Source organism: Triturus cristatus, chromosome 11 (assembly GCF_964204655.1).
Source record: "Triturus cristatus chromosome 11, aTriCri1.1, whole genome shotgun sequence".
NCBI classification, from domain to species: Eukaryota; Metazoa; Chordata; class Amphibia; order Caudata; family Salamandridae; genus Triturus; species Triturus cristatus.
In genome coordinates, this window is record NC_140594.1 from 98,067,366 (window position 1) to 98,081,347 (window position 13,982).

The window sequence follows — 13,982 nt, forward strand, 5'->3', positions numbered from 1 at the left end:
ATATCATCCGGGTGACTAGGCTGCAAGACAGTGCCAGCCATAGATATCTGTGATCCAATAATTTGAGAAAAAGGACGTCGCATTAAAAGCTTGAACTCTACATTATTTGCGTGAGGTAAATAACTGGAGGATTACTAATATGTATCCAAATTCTGTAAAGGCAATATAAACAATATGCCCTTGGAATAAAAATTAGGGTGATTATCTCCCTTTGTAAATAGGTATTGGAGTTATCGGCAACTTTTACCATTTGGCTGGTTGTATTTGGAGGCAAACTACGCCCAGATTCAAATAAATGACCTCGTCAAGGTAACATATAATCTATTCCAGCTTGCTTATGACATTACTATGGAACTGAAATTATAGATGAGGGTTTGCCTTGTGAATAGGCAAGAAGAGTAGGATGTGCAGCCCTCTTCTACAGAAGTTGTGGCTGTTTAGTCCATCTTCTGGGTCACCTGCATGGCTATTTGGTTGTGTGTGTATGTTGAAGAGGTGTGGTTCAGCGGCCAGGGCAACTGACGCCGGATCCCGAGGGCTCACGGTTCGATCCCCGGTGCCGGTGGCAGATCAACTCAGCACCATGTGACTCTGGGTAATAGCTTGCTTAATCTTTCCGAGGGCCCCCAGCGCCTTGACACCTTCGGGTAATTGTTCGCGCTTTACAAATATTGGACATTTACAGGGATGAATGACTATCTACTATGAATGTGGAAACCTCTTCATTTGTCACCTTTGTGTTCACTTTATGGACAATGAGATGATGTATCAAAAATGTTGTAGTTAATTTTTATTTTCATGTTAATTTTTTACAGAATTTTAATTGATATTGGGGATTATATATGTTTTTTCCTGAAGAAGATGATGGCCATATACTAGTGCCCACCGAAACGCGTTGATGCCCTGAGAAGAAAAGTCTACTCTAAGTCTATGTGGACAAATGTATCAGATATGATCCATGAAACAAAGTTCTAGATGATTACAATTGATTTGTTGTTGATTTAGTAGCACTTTTCTGTGATCTGGAATTATTTTTCCTACTTGGTTTCCCAATTCCTTTTAGTTTAAAAAACATTTTTTTAGGCTTTTGCGATTTTAAGGTCTTTATTGTTTTTTATTGCTATATGTCATATGTAGTTCAGATAGGGAATATATATTTTTAAACATAAAATGTGTGTACAGTGTTCTTCATAGATACCTACATATTTCCTATTGAATACATTTTTATTTTTATATTGGAATTATCTTTTGATTGCACTGTCTTTTTGTCCATTGTCATCATATTGGTGATTTGAGGTTCCATGTTTAAGTGTGGTACGTTAAGTGTGGATTGACCCAAAGGGTTTCTTTTCTGACCTAGGTCTTTTCTGGTACCCTTCTCCTTGGTTGTTGGGTCCCTCTCTCTTTCTTTGAAAACAAATGCAATGTGAAGATGCTATTAAAGCTTTTTCCAGGGCAGCTTTTTCTCCCAGACAGACACATGTCACACATGCTACATTGATTTCCGCAGCAACTGCCTTAGCCCCTTGAGCTGCTTCGTTGCATTATCAGTGACATGTAAATCAAACCAAACACAAAGAGCATTTACAGGGTCAACTTGGATACATTTTTGTTAACCAGAGATCAACAGCTTTTGAAGTTGAAATACATGTCTGGTTTGGGAGCTTACTTTCTGAATATGTCTTACTGAAGAGCTGCAGTTGTGTTCTTTAGCTGGAATAATTAGTCTGAAGTTTGTTGATTTAGCACTGACTTAAACAGGAATGTCAAACGCGGTCCAGCAAAAATGTACAGGAAATTGAGATTCAGCACATTTACATGTAATACATATGAATGGAAATCATTTAGGATAAAAATATTGACTACAGCAATGTAACTGTGAGAGCTGGTATCTTATGGCGTGGTTGCCCCGGTCTTTTTGCTCCTGACCTCTTGTTTTGACTGTGTGCTGACTTTCGTGTTTGCTGGCTTTAGGACTCTGGGCACTTTACCACTGTTGACCAGGGCTCAAGTACAAGTGCTTCATGTCTAAAACCGGATGGTAATTGGTTTCTCCATGTTAGGCGCATTTGATTTACTAGAAAGTCCCTATTACAGTGCACCATGTGTGACCCGAGGCCGGAAACTCGAATGCTACTAGTGGGCCTGCAGCACTGATTGTGCCACCTACACGAGTAGCATCACAAACCTGTCATCGTAGTGCCTGTGTGTGCAGGTTTAAACTGCCATCTTGACCTGGCGAGTGCACCCACCTGCCAGGCCCAAATCTTCCCTTTTATTACATGTAAGGCACCCCTAAGGTAGACCCTTGGTAGCCCCATGGGAAGGGGGCAGTGGATTTGAGAGGTAAGACATGCACTTGTGAGATTTGCATGTTCTGGTATTAAAAAACTGCTAAACTCGGTTTTTACTACAGCAAGGTCTATCTCTCCCATAGGTTAGCATTGGAGCTACCTGGTACATTGTACCAGTGTACCTTCCAATTGGGTGGGAATAGATCGAAAATTGAAGTTTGGTGTCTCTGGACTCACAATTACAAACACATCTTTTAGTGAAGGTGATTTTTTTTATTGCAGGTCTGAAAATGCACTTTCAGAAAGTTGGCATTTTCTTACTTAACCATTCTGTGCCTCTGCTTGTCCCTAGAATACTTGTCTGGGTTGGATGATAGTTGCGCTCTGTGAATTTACTCTAGACAGTCACACACACAGGGAGCTGAGGTGTGCCCTACATATCCTGGTGGCCCATCAAGAGCTAGAGTGGTGGGAGCACCTGACACTTGCACCTGAATGGGGCTGTGCCTGTCCCCGCACAAATAAGTTTCCATCCCCCAGACTGTGTCTGGATCCAGGGCCGGAAAGGGCAAGGTATTGTGCACCACAAAGACCTGTCTTCGAAGTCCCCCTGCTTCAAAGTTTAGAATGGGTATTAGTACTGGACCTCTGACACCTTACAGAAGGAACACTTCGGGACTGACGTCATTCTGCCAAGAAGAAAAGGTGCTGGGCTGCCAGGAGGGACTGCCACTTTTCTGTTTGCATTGCTGTATTGGCCTGCTGCCTGCTGCTTCTGCCCTGTGAGTGAGAGGACTGGGCCTTGCTCTCTACATCCTGCTTTCTAAAGTTTCTGCAAGGGCTTTAGTTGAGCTTGTCTCCCATTAGAAGTCTCAGGGCCATCAAAGACTTCACCTGTAGAACATGGGCTCATCTTCTGACAGCCCTATTTGCCAAGTGGTGCCAATTCCAGTTCCTGGGCCCTTGGAAGAGAGTTTTCATGCCACAAGAAGAAACCTACGCCGAGCAAATTCGGAACCAGTGGCTGTCTGCAATTCTGACGATGTGCCGCTGCCTGTACCGAAGCTGTGGTCCCTGCTCAACGCAACCACCATGACTTACAACGCAGGCTTCGATGACTATGCAGTGCCTCCAAAGAATCGCCACTGTGGGAGTCCCGAGCACTGCCCCACAGACGTCAGTGAAGCACCGCTCTGACCCCAATGCCGCAGCTGTGGCCTAGTATTTCGACCATGACCCCACAAAACTGAAACCTTGCGGCTTGACCACCATCTTCATCATCGATAATGCACAGCAGTAAGGAACAGAGGTATCGCACCTACAACCAGCGCATCACCTGCCCTGTGCCTCACATTGTACCTGGACTTTAGCGGCTCAACGAACCTACGCCATCTCCCAGAACCAACGCCTGAGTTGCTACAGTTATATCTCACTTGCTACAATGATGCTTCACTTCCTTTGCGCAACGCACCGTCCCTGAGCGCCAACACACTACTGACCCTTCCCAGCAGCATTGATGCATCACCTGCTTTCGCTACACCTCACCTCCTCTGCACCAGCATCATCGTTGAATTTTGACATATCCAATGTACTGTGCTGGTGTCTGCCTGACTCCTGTATCTGGCCCACATTACCTTGCCATGGGACTGAACATGTGGATTTGTCCTGATCATGCCCGACCCGATAGACCTAGTCGGAGTTATTGTTTCCTTAGAGGAGAACTTTATTTAATATCGATGTATCCCCACCGGAACCAGAAGGACGGTCACATAAGCCCTCGTCAGCAGCAGACTGGACAACGGCAACGCCTTCTACGCGGGGACCATGGTCAAACTCCAGAAGAGACTCCAACGCATACAGAACGCCTCCGCATGCCTCATCCTCGACATACTGTGCCACACCCACATCACTGCCCACCGGAAGGAACTGCACTGGCATCCCAGTCAATAAGAGGATCACCCTCAAGCGCCTCACCCACGCCCACAAATCACTACACAAAGCGGGACCAACATAACTCATCAAGCGTCTCACCTTCTACACCCCGAACTGCCAGCTTTGCTCCGCCGACCTCGCCACCGTCCCACGCATCCGCAGGACCTCCACTGGCAGCAGATCCTTCTCCTAACTCGCCGCCAAGACATGGAACACCCTCCCCACACAGCCCTGGACAGACCCAGGACCTGCTGACCTTCAGGAGACTTCTCAAGACCTGGCTGTTTGAGCAGTAGCTGCACCCCCTCTCTCAGCGCCTTGAGACCCTCACGGGTGATTAGTGCGCTCTACAAATGAGTGATTGATTGCTTGATTGATTGATATTGAAAACTTCATAACATGATTTGTGTATGTTGGATTTTTGTAGTTTTGGTCTGGTTTACTCAGATGAATATTGTTTTCTAAACTGGTGTGGAGTACTATTGTAGTGTTTTCACTGTGTTATTGGGGGTGCGTGTACAAATACTTAACATATTGCCTCTGGGGATAAGCCTGACTTCTCTTGCCGAGCTACCAAGAGGGTGAGCACGGGCTATTCTTATTGTGTACCTTACCCTGACTAGAGCTAGGGTCGATACTTGGACTAGGTGCATACCACTGCCAACTAAAGACCTCGTTTGTAACAGTAACAATAAGTACAAATCAGGGTGTAGAACACAACCCAATATGCTGTACAATGTCAAGTCTTAGAGTAGACTTAGAGTAGAATTAGGCGGATGAAAAATGCTATCAAAGTAGCCTCAGAACTATTTCAAGCCATGCAAATTGAATGTCTCACTATGACAAAACGAACACCAAGAAGTGAAAAAAGATGTGGGTTGTGTGGGAAGAAACCAAAGCACATTCTTTTTGAAGATGTGCGGGAAATAGTAGGAATGCAGTAGATGCTAGGGGCAGCCAACTGAGTACAGCTTCCGCATGCTTTAATTCTGCAGGCCTATTTTAGCTGTCTCTTGGAACAAAAGAAAGACGTCTTTCTTGTGTCAAAGTAGAAAATACCATTAAGGGCTAATCTCAGAAAATAGATACTGTAACCTGCGGGAAATACAAAGGCAGCAATTACCAGAAACAAACACGCCTCGCGGCCCAAGACCGGGAAATCGCTTCTCGAACCTTTCTATTTAAGAATTGTGATGTTACTACTACTGGGCATTACCCTCCAGCTTCAATAATCTCAAAAGCCAGCTACACTACAAAGGAAGCCTAGAAATGTGAATGTGTCTATGATCGGTGTACAACGTTGAGTAATGTCTTCTGTTTGACAAAGACGCATTAAGGTGAAGCTGTGCTGCGGATGCGACATTGTTCTGCACTTTTGAATGAAGGGGTTGATGAAAAAGTAGCAATTCGCTTAGTGCACAATGTCATTGCCTCGGCTTCTGCCCTTTCTTATTTTGGGATGACATTGTGTGGTGTGGTGTCCTGGTGGTGTTACTGGCATTTTATAGCTAACAATCTGCCGCTGGTGCGGTACTGCAGCACTTTTAGTACTTCCAAGGGCATTCAGTCTTTCCATCTCAGACCGGAGTCGACTTGTGAGGAATGAGCTCTCGGTATATATGTTCTCATGTCAGGAGAATGTGTCAATTTCAATGAGTTGTGGAGAATATTCATGTTGTTTGATGGATAAGCCAGAGCGGTGCTTATGAATCTTCTATAACAATTGGCTCGACAGAGACTTTGCAATCTAAGGCTTTCCTCAGGTTGGCCCCACATGGATGGGATGCGATGCGTCCAGCACAAGGTAAGTGGTTTTATTTATTTTATTTTTCCTAACCCATTGGACATTGACTTCCCCCCGCCTCACCGCTCTTACCTGTACCAGCCGCGCCTGCCTGCACAATCTGGATGGTAACTGCTCACCAATCAAATGGAGATGCAGCTAGGGCATTCTTAACATCATTATAGGCCCTGGGCAAAGCAGTGCACTGGGCCCCAACTACACAACCACTCATAGGAATAAAATAATAAATTGGCGATGCAGCGCGCGTAACGAAATTCGTTTTATTAAATGTTTTCATCACTTACCTGAAATCGGCCATATGCCACATTTTGCAACCCCCCACCCTGCCCCTCCTCTGCACTACGTCACCGCCCCACTAACACGGCCTGCACAGTCCGCGGCTGCCTAGGTACACCCCTGATTGGATACTGGGGTACCCTTGTCAGTCCCTAGTATATGGTACCCATGTACCCGGGGGATAGGTACCCCAGAGGTCTCCCATGGGCTGAAGCATGTATTATGCCACCCATGAGAGACAATTCAAAATGGAACTACAGGCCTGCCATTGCAGCCTGTGAAAATTGATCCATGCACCACTTACTAAAGATATGGGTTTACTATAGGGGAGAGGATGTAGCCTTATGGCTAGAACAGTTCCCCTCGAAGCAGGGAAACCGGGTTATAGTCTCGGCAGGGACGCTCAACATCCTGTGATTCTGTGCAAATCACGTAATCTCCCCGTGCCTAACAAAATGGAATGTGTCCATCTGTAACAAAACTGGTGCTCATGTAAAGCGCTCTGATACCTGATATCTTCGGGTCGAGTTCGCTCTATATAAACTCTGAAAGATAAAATAATAAAAACTATATCTAAGGGTCACTGCACTTAAAACCTATGTCACCTCTAGAGCAAGCCTTTACAATCCTGAAGGCAGGGTGCTTGGTTCTAAGTGAGAGGGTGCCCCTGCATGAGCAGGGTACCCCTGCAGCCTACGGAGTCCATTCTCCCGGGTTGTCAGTGAAGCACCCATATACCATATAGAGGGGTGCCGCGTAATTACGCAGTGACCATCTTGAAATCGGCTGCAACGAATCCTATCTTGTTTGGCAGCAAACATGTTGGAATCGTACCCCCACATTGCAAATGGTGTGGGAGGTAGGATTCCAAGCACTGGAAGAGCCCTCCGCTAGGCCCTCAGTGTTCCCAGTACCAGTCTTCCAGAGCCGGACAGCACAAAATAGTTCCTGCCGACCAGAGACACATTTCTGCCGTCCTGCTGCTGCTGAGCCTAGCTCGAGCAGAGGAAGGTGGAACAATAGGCATCCTGTCACAGGGAGGTGTGACAACCACTCATACAGGATTTAGTGTATTTGGTGGGTGTGCTTGCCAGCGCCAAAAATCTGCATGAGGGGCGCACTTGGTGTCGCCGTGCATAGTCCAGTTCAAACCAGTTCTTATAGCCGCTGGTTCCTGCTCTGGTGTGAAACTGGACATAATAAATGGGAGTAACCTCCCGCCTGTCCAGACCCTGGGCGGGTCCCCTGAATCTTCCCAATCCTTTCCCTGGGGTACTTAAGGGCTTACCTGGGTGTAGGTCTTTAGATTCGTCGTGGGATAAGATTTAGATCGGACACCATTGCTCTTCTACTGTCTGGGCACTCTGGACTTGGCTGGACTTCGTTTGGGCCTGACTTCATCTCCCTTCCAGTTTGCTGCATCGTCTGTGCTTTTGCATCATACAGGAACCTTCCAAGGTCTGTGAAGCATCAAAGACACCTGAAGAAATCACCCTTGGAGTGACAGGCATCCTGTCACAGGGAGGTGTGACAACCACTCATACAGGATTTAGTGTATTTGGTGGGTGTGCTTGCCAGCGCCAGAAATCTGCATGAGGGGCACACTTGGTGTCGCCGTGCATAGTCCGGTTCAAACCAGTTCTTGTAGCTCTGGTGTGAAACTGGACAAAATAAATGGGAGTAACCTCCCGCCTGTCCAGACCCTGGGCGGGTCCCCTGAATCTTCCCAATCCTTTCCCTGGGGTACTTAAGGGCTTACCTGGGTGTAGGTCTTTAGATTCGTCGTGGGATAAGATTTAGATCAGAAACCATTGCTCTTCTACCGTCTGGGCACTCTGGACTTGGCTGGACTTCGTTTGGGCCTGACTTCATCACCCTTCCAGTTTGCTGCATCATCTGTGCTTTTGCATCATACAGGAACCTTCCAAGGTCTGTGAAGCATCAAAGACACCTGAAGAAATCACCCTTGGAGTGAAGGAGTCACTCCCCTGCATTCGCAGGCACCGCAACACTTCTGACCAGTCTGCTGATCCCGAGCTCCTGCAGACTTCGAAGGGTTCAACAAAACAGGTGGTGTTTTTCTACGTCCCTTGAGGCCTGAGCTGTCCTCTCACCATCTTTGAGGCCAGTATCCCTTGTGGGCTGCAATTACCGAACTCCTGTGCACTGCGTACTTTTGCGAATGAAAAAGCTTGTTGGAAACTTTGCAACAAGTGCATTGTGCTCCAAGTAGCCCCAACCTCTGGCAACTTCTCCCACCATGATCTTCAGCCACATCTTATCGTGTGCACCGTGGCCTGCTGCATTGGTAAGCTTCCCGAGGTCTTCCTGGGACTCCAATGCCTTCGGCTGTGGGTCCTGTGGAGGGTCATCTACAACTTCTTTGTGCTCCCCTAATTGCTCGGGCCGGCCCTGACTCCCCTGCTTTTGGAGGGTCTCCTGGACCTTGCTGGTCCCAACTGTGTACTTTCTTGACTTCCTGCTTGGGCTGCAATTGCCATGGCTTGTTGGTGCTCCAGCCGGACACCGACCCCTCAGCACTCAACAGCCTTTGTGGGACAGCTCGTAACCAGCTCCTGGTTGTCCTCTGCATCGCCTGGTCCTCAAAGCTGCAGAGTCAAGGTCATCGTCATCTTCCCTGAAGCACCCAACATCGGAGGGCATTCGTCTTCCAAGTCTCCTAGTCACTCCTGAGTGACATAGACTCTGTCCTCTCTGCTTTCAGGTACTCCTTTTCAAGAATCCCCATTTAGATTCCAGCAGAGGCACTTTCCTGAAGTCCACCTTTAGGTTTGATGGCAGTTTAGAACACCACTTCACACGTATGCGCTCGACTTACCTGATGTAGGTAACATGGGTACTAGGGTATCCACGGGTGGGGTGGCTCTACAACGTTCTGTCTTCCATGGGGTTTCTTCAGGGTCCGCTGGGAAGGGTCTTTAAACTTTAAAACTCCAACCAGTACTTGCACATAGAGTTGCATGGAGCACGCAGTCATGTTTCCACACTGTACACGCTCTCCGTGGGGTCCCAATCTACTCACCTTGGGTGGTTCCTTGGAGTCCCAGCAATTCTACGATCCTTCCCGGTTCGTGTGGCGCAAGGGTAGGTTAAACGGCCTGTCCCGGTAACAACATTGACTACACCAGAAGTCTGGTGTTACGGGGGGCGCAACGAATACGGACAGAAGCAGGGATATACACCCACATAGGTTTCCCCCATTGCATATGGTGAGACCATTGTCCCATTATACACGTGGCAGGTAACTATTGTACTCCCCACAGTGTGTGGATAGTTAATTGATAACTAGGTCCTGAAGAATTGCCATGGATCACTAGACCACTAGGCATGAAACATGTTGACCATCACAGAAGAGCATAGCTTAGCTGAACCCTAACGTCAGTCAGCTGCCACTCTGTTTCCTGTTTTTAATCAAGTGGATAGCCTTTCCTAAATAAAGTCCTGTTTGTGGACTATCCAACTTGTTTTAATCACTCACATACATCCACACCTACACCACTAGGCCCCTCACACACACCACATCATACGGCCAGGAACTAAAGATCTCCGCCAAAGAGCCCCTTTAAGGGTGCCCGTCGGGGATTGCAGCGCCGTCCCGACGAGGAGCAGGTCCATATGATGAAGCATGACACCTAGCTTGCTGGGTGTGTGAGGACCCTAGTTCCGACTAGAGGAATTCCCCTTCCTCCTTACACAGTCTCTTCCTGACACTCTCTCTCTCCCTTTGTGTCTGAGGAACTGCATACTCTATTTTTCTCACTGATTTATTGGGCCTGTATGCTGGACCTCTCTTAAAAAGCCCACTTGTCCCCCTTGTTTGATAATACGTCCTCTCAACATCATCCTGACTCGAGTTTTGGTTCATATACCACTTTCTTAATATATGGTTTGGTCCCCCCTGGGGCCCACTGTGTATTTCGTGCTATATACTGTGTTTCCTGCTAAAGTATTGTATGCATTGTGATTATCTCTGTGTTAGAGATATTGGGACGTGCTAGAGAGTATTTCAGAATAAATACATATTTTTATAAATACTTGGTGTGGTTCTTTTTACTTGATCAATACAATAAAGATTGCATTCTGGAAGAACAAGCTGCTTTACACTCCTTCTGGACTAAGACTGAAGGCTGCTCTGCAAAGCTACCACTTTCTAAGGTTTTCTAAGACCTTTTAAATCACCATAAGGCTTGTCTGGACTGGTGCCCACTCACATTAGTGGATATCATATACCAGGCCAGCTTCTCACAATGTCAATATGCTTGTCTGATTAAATCAAAACCTAACAATACATTACTATGTGCTAAGAAGTAGTGTAACTAGCTGGGAGAAGTAATTAAAAAAATGCATTTCTAGCACTTTTGTTCGAAATTGTAGAATTGTTACTTCAATTAAGTTGAGAAGTTAAGCATAGCGCACTATACACGATTTCCATATTACCCCGGCCAAACTCACCAAGTGGTATAATCAAGTTAAATCCTGCCCATGATGCTTGTTCATGTCTGCTGATGTTATCCACATGTTCATTAGTTGTCCAAGCTTGTGACAATTCTAGACCGTCATCTATCTAAGAATCAAAGCAATACGATTTTTAGAATAAATTGACTCCGCACAATCTTACTTGGGAATAAGGTAGATGATAGTTTTTTTTATACATTAACAGATTTAAGATAGTTGCTTGCATAGAAATAAAAATCAAATAGAATATATTTGTATGATGAATGGTGGAAGAAGTAAATGGTGCATATGAACTGGAATATAAAATAGCTGAAATAAGAGTGTCCATAGTAAGGTTTCAGCTGAGGAATTATTTAATTACCTGAGAATATCCTTCCATTGATGAATTACTAATATTCAACATGATTGGTGAATACAGATGTATGAATTCTTGAACTTATATGTATAACTGTTAATTAAATATGTATTGCTTCTTACTTTGTAATGTATATGTTTCTCCTCTCCCCTCCTCCCTTGACCCCCCCAAAAAAAAACTAAAGAGGGAAGATATCCAAATATTCAGAAAATAATGCATATGGATTTTAGCATTTGGAATAAATTTGCAGTAAGACTAAAGGCAATCTTGAGTACATAAACATAATGTCAATAAATGATGTGGCCGAGAAACTGACAGAGTGTGTTAATGATTCTCCCACTCTCAACGGGGCTAAAACACATATACTCCTGTTTGCAGACGATTCATTATTAATCTCCAAGTCCCTGATGGGGTTACAAAATCTGCTAAATAAATTTCTGGAGTTTGGAATTGAATGCTGAAAAAACCAAATTTATGGTCCTTGGTAAGAGTGCTAATAATAGCTGTTTAGTAATGGCTGGGAAGGACCGTTTGGAATGGGTATTTAGTTTTGAATATTTGAGGGTGAACCTGTCAGAAAAATGTAGGTGAGTTCACCAAGTAAATAAAGGAGCCCTTATGATATCACATAGATCTAAGGCCATTTTATGTTTTTAGAAGAATACATACTTGCGTTCCGTTTCCCTAGCCTTGGAAGCCTATTGAGCGAAGGCCCAAATCGCTGCATTGTATGGCGCAGAAGTTTGGGATTATACTGATACGACAAGACTTGCAGTGATGGAGAACATATTTGTAAGATCATTGCTCTTGGTCCCAGTAAGCACCCCTTAGTCCCACTTTATTTTGACACTGGAATGAAAAGAGTATCTAATCTGGTGCACTTTAAGCCACTACTATTCTAGAGTCGTATCTGGACTACCCCGGATTTCGCTGAATATAGAGATTCATTGAGTAATGTGAAGAAAACAGACCGTGCCTTAGAGATACCCTGGTTAAGCTTTGTTCGCGACTGGTGTAAAAATTTGGGTTTGAGCAGAGACACTTGTCTGAATTACTTTGCAAGGTGGACAAGCAGGCCTTAAAATCAACCTACTGGTTACTAGTGTGGCAAGAAATAACATCCAGAGGCATTATGACCCATCTTACAGAAAAGTTCTTGAAATTTAAACCTACTCTGTTTTTGAAAGCTACATGGACAATATAACACCACTGTTGGTCAAGCGCTTGTTTATTAGATTTAGAACAGGCTGTTTGCCTCGTTGATCGTTTAGTAAAAACTGGAATAAAATTCTCTCGCCTGATTCGTATCCAGCTTCTGGCACAAATTCTGAGACTCCTGACCATATTATGTTTGTCCGTCCTGAATACCTCGGTGAGCTCAGAAAATGGTTGCGCCCTATCTGTTTGCTTTTAAGATACCACATTTTTTTTTATAATTCTTTTTTATTAAAATCAAGCCATGACATATGAAAAGACCAGGTCACACGTACATTGGCAATAGAGTTGCGATGCAAGTGATACTTGAGACATAATCATCACTAAACAATCATTACAGTCCCCGATTAAACATATTCAGATCTCATTCATAATATCTTGTCTCGGATGTTCACATATCTCTCCCCTGTAGATGTTCCATTGCCCTCAAACTTGCGTCCATTTATTTGGGCACCCCCTGGCTTCGTATATGAACTTTTCCGTGACCATACACCAGTCCATATCATTACCCCACTCCTCTATAGTCGGTGGGCTCTGAGCCCTCCACAATCATGCAATGTTTCGTTTTGCCACCATCAGCCCCAAGGTAACCCAAATTCGCTCCTTGGAACCCAGGTCGGTAGGGCCCCACACATTAAGGATGGCCAATTTAATATTGCAATCTATTTTCTGCCCCAACACAGTTTCCATAAGGTTCACTACCGCCTCCTATTATCTCTGGATAGTTGTGCATTCTCAAAGAGTGTGAACAAAGGTTCCCTCCTGCCCACATTGCCTTACGCAGCCACCATCTGAGCTATTACCCTTGAGAACCAATAAAGCCCAGACAGATTGGATCTATGGAGAAGCTTTAGCTGCACTAGGCGAAGCCTGGAGGAGATGGCCATCTCTCGAGGGAAGGCCACCGCCGCCAGCCATTCTTCATCATCCAATCCAGCTACATCGTGGTCCCATTTAACCCTCAGGTGAATCAGGGGATCGCCCCTATACCTGCGGGGTACAGTGTGAGCTTGATAGCCAGCTGATCATCTGTGCAGCCTGTTTTTAACTTTGTACAATCCCCCATTCACTGCAAGCTCCTGTGACACCGGTGGCATCTTGGGGGATAGTGGACGGGGGGGCGCTTGGTCTGCTGCATGCTCCATGCGGCTGACCTAGGGTTCCCTCCTACTATACTCTTTTATGCCACCACACTGGGCTCATGCAGAAGAAGGGTGGTTTACCTGACCAGCCATGTTTCGCACTGCTCATTTTCCGCAAGATATGCCTCCAGAATATACACCTATTGGAGACACAATTGCGAGCTTCAAACAAATATCTGAGGCTTGTGTTTCTTTTTCTTTTTGTTGTTTTCTCTCCTTTCATTGCATTCTAGGTCACGATCAAGAGGGCATATCCGACTACTTAGTCTAAGCCGCTACCGATAGTACTTAAGGTAATGGCCCCCACTGATCGTTTAGAGGGCTAATGTCACCCCTCTACTTTTTCCCTTCCGTGCACAACATCACACTCAGTTCTTTCTGGTCCTGATGAAACGCCATGGATCTTTACGACCAAAGAGGCGTGAAACATGTCGACCTTATAGTTACCTGGGCACATTACGCTTTTGTTGGTAACCCTCAACCTACGG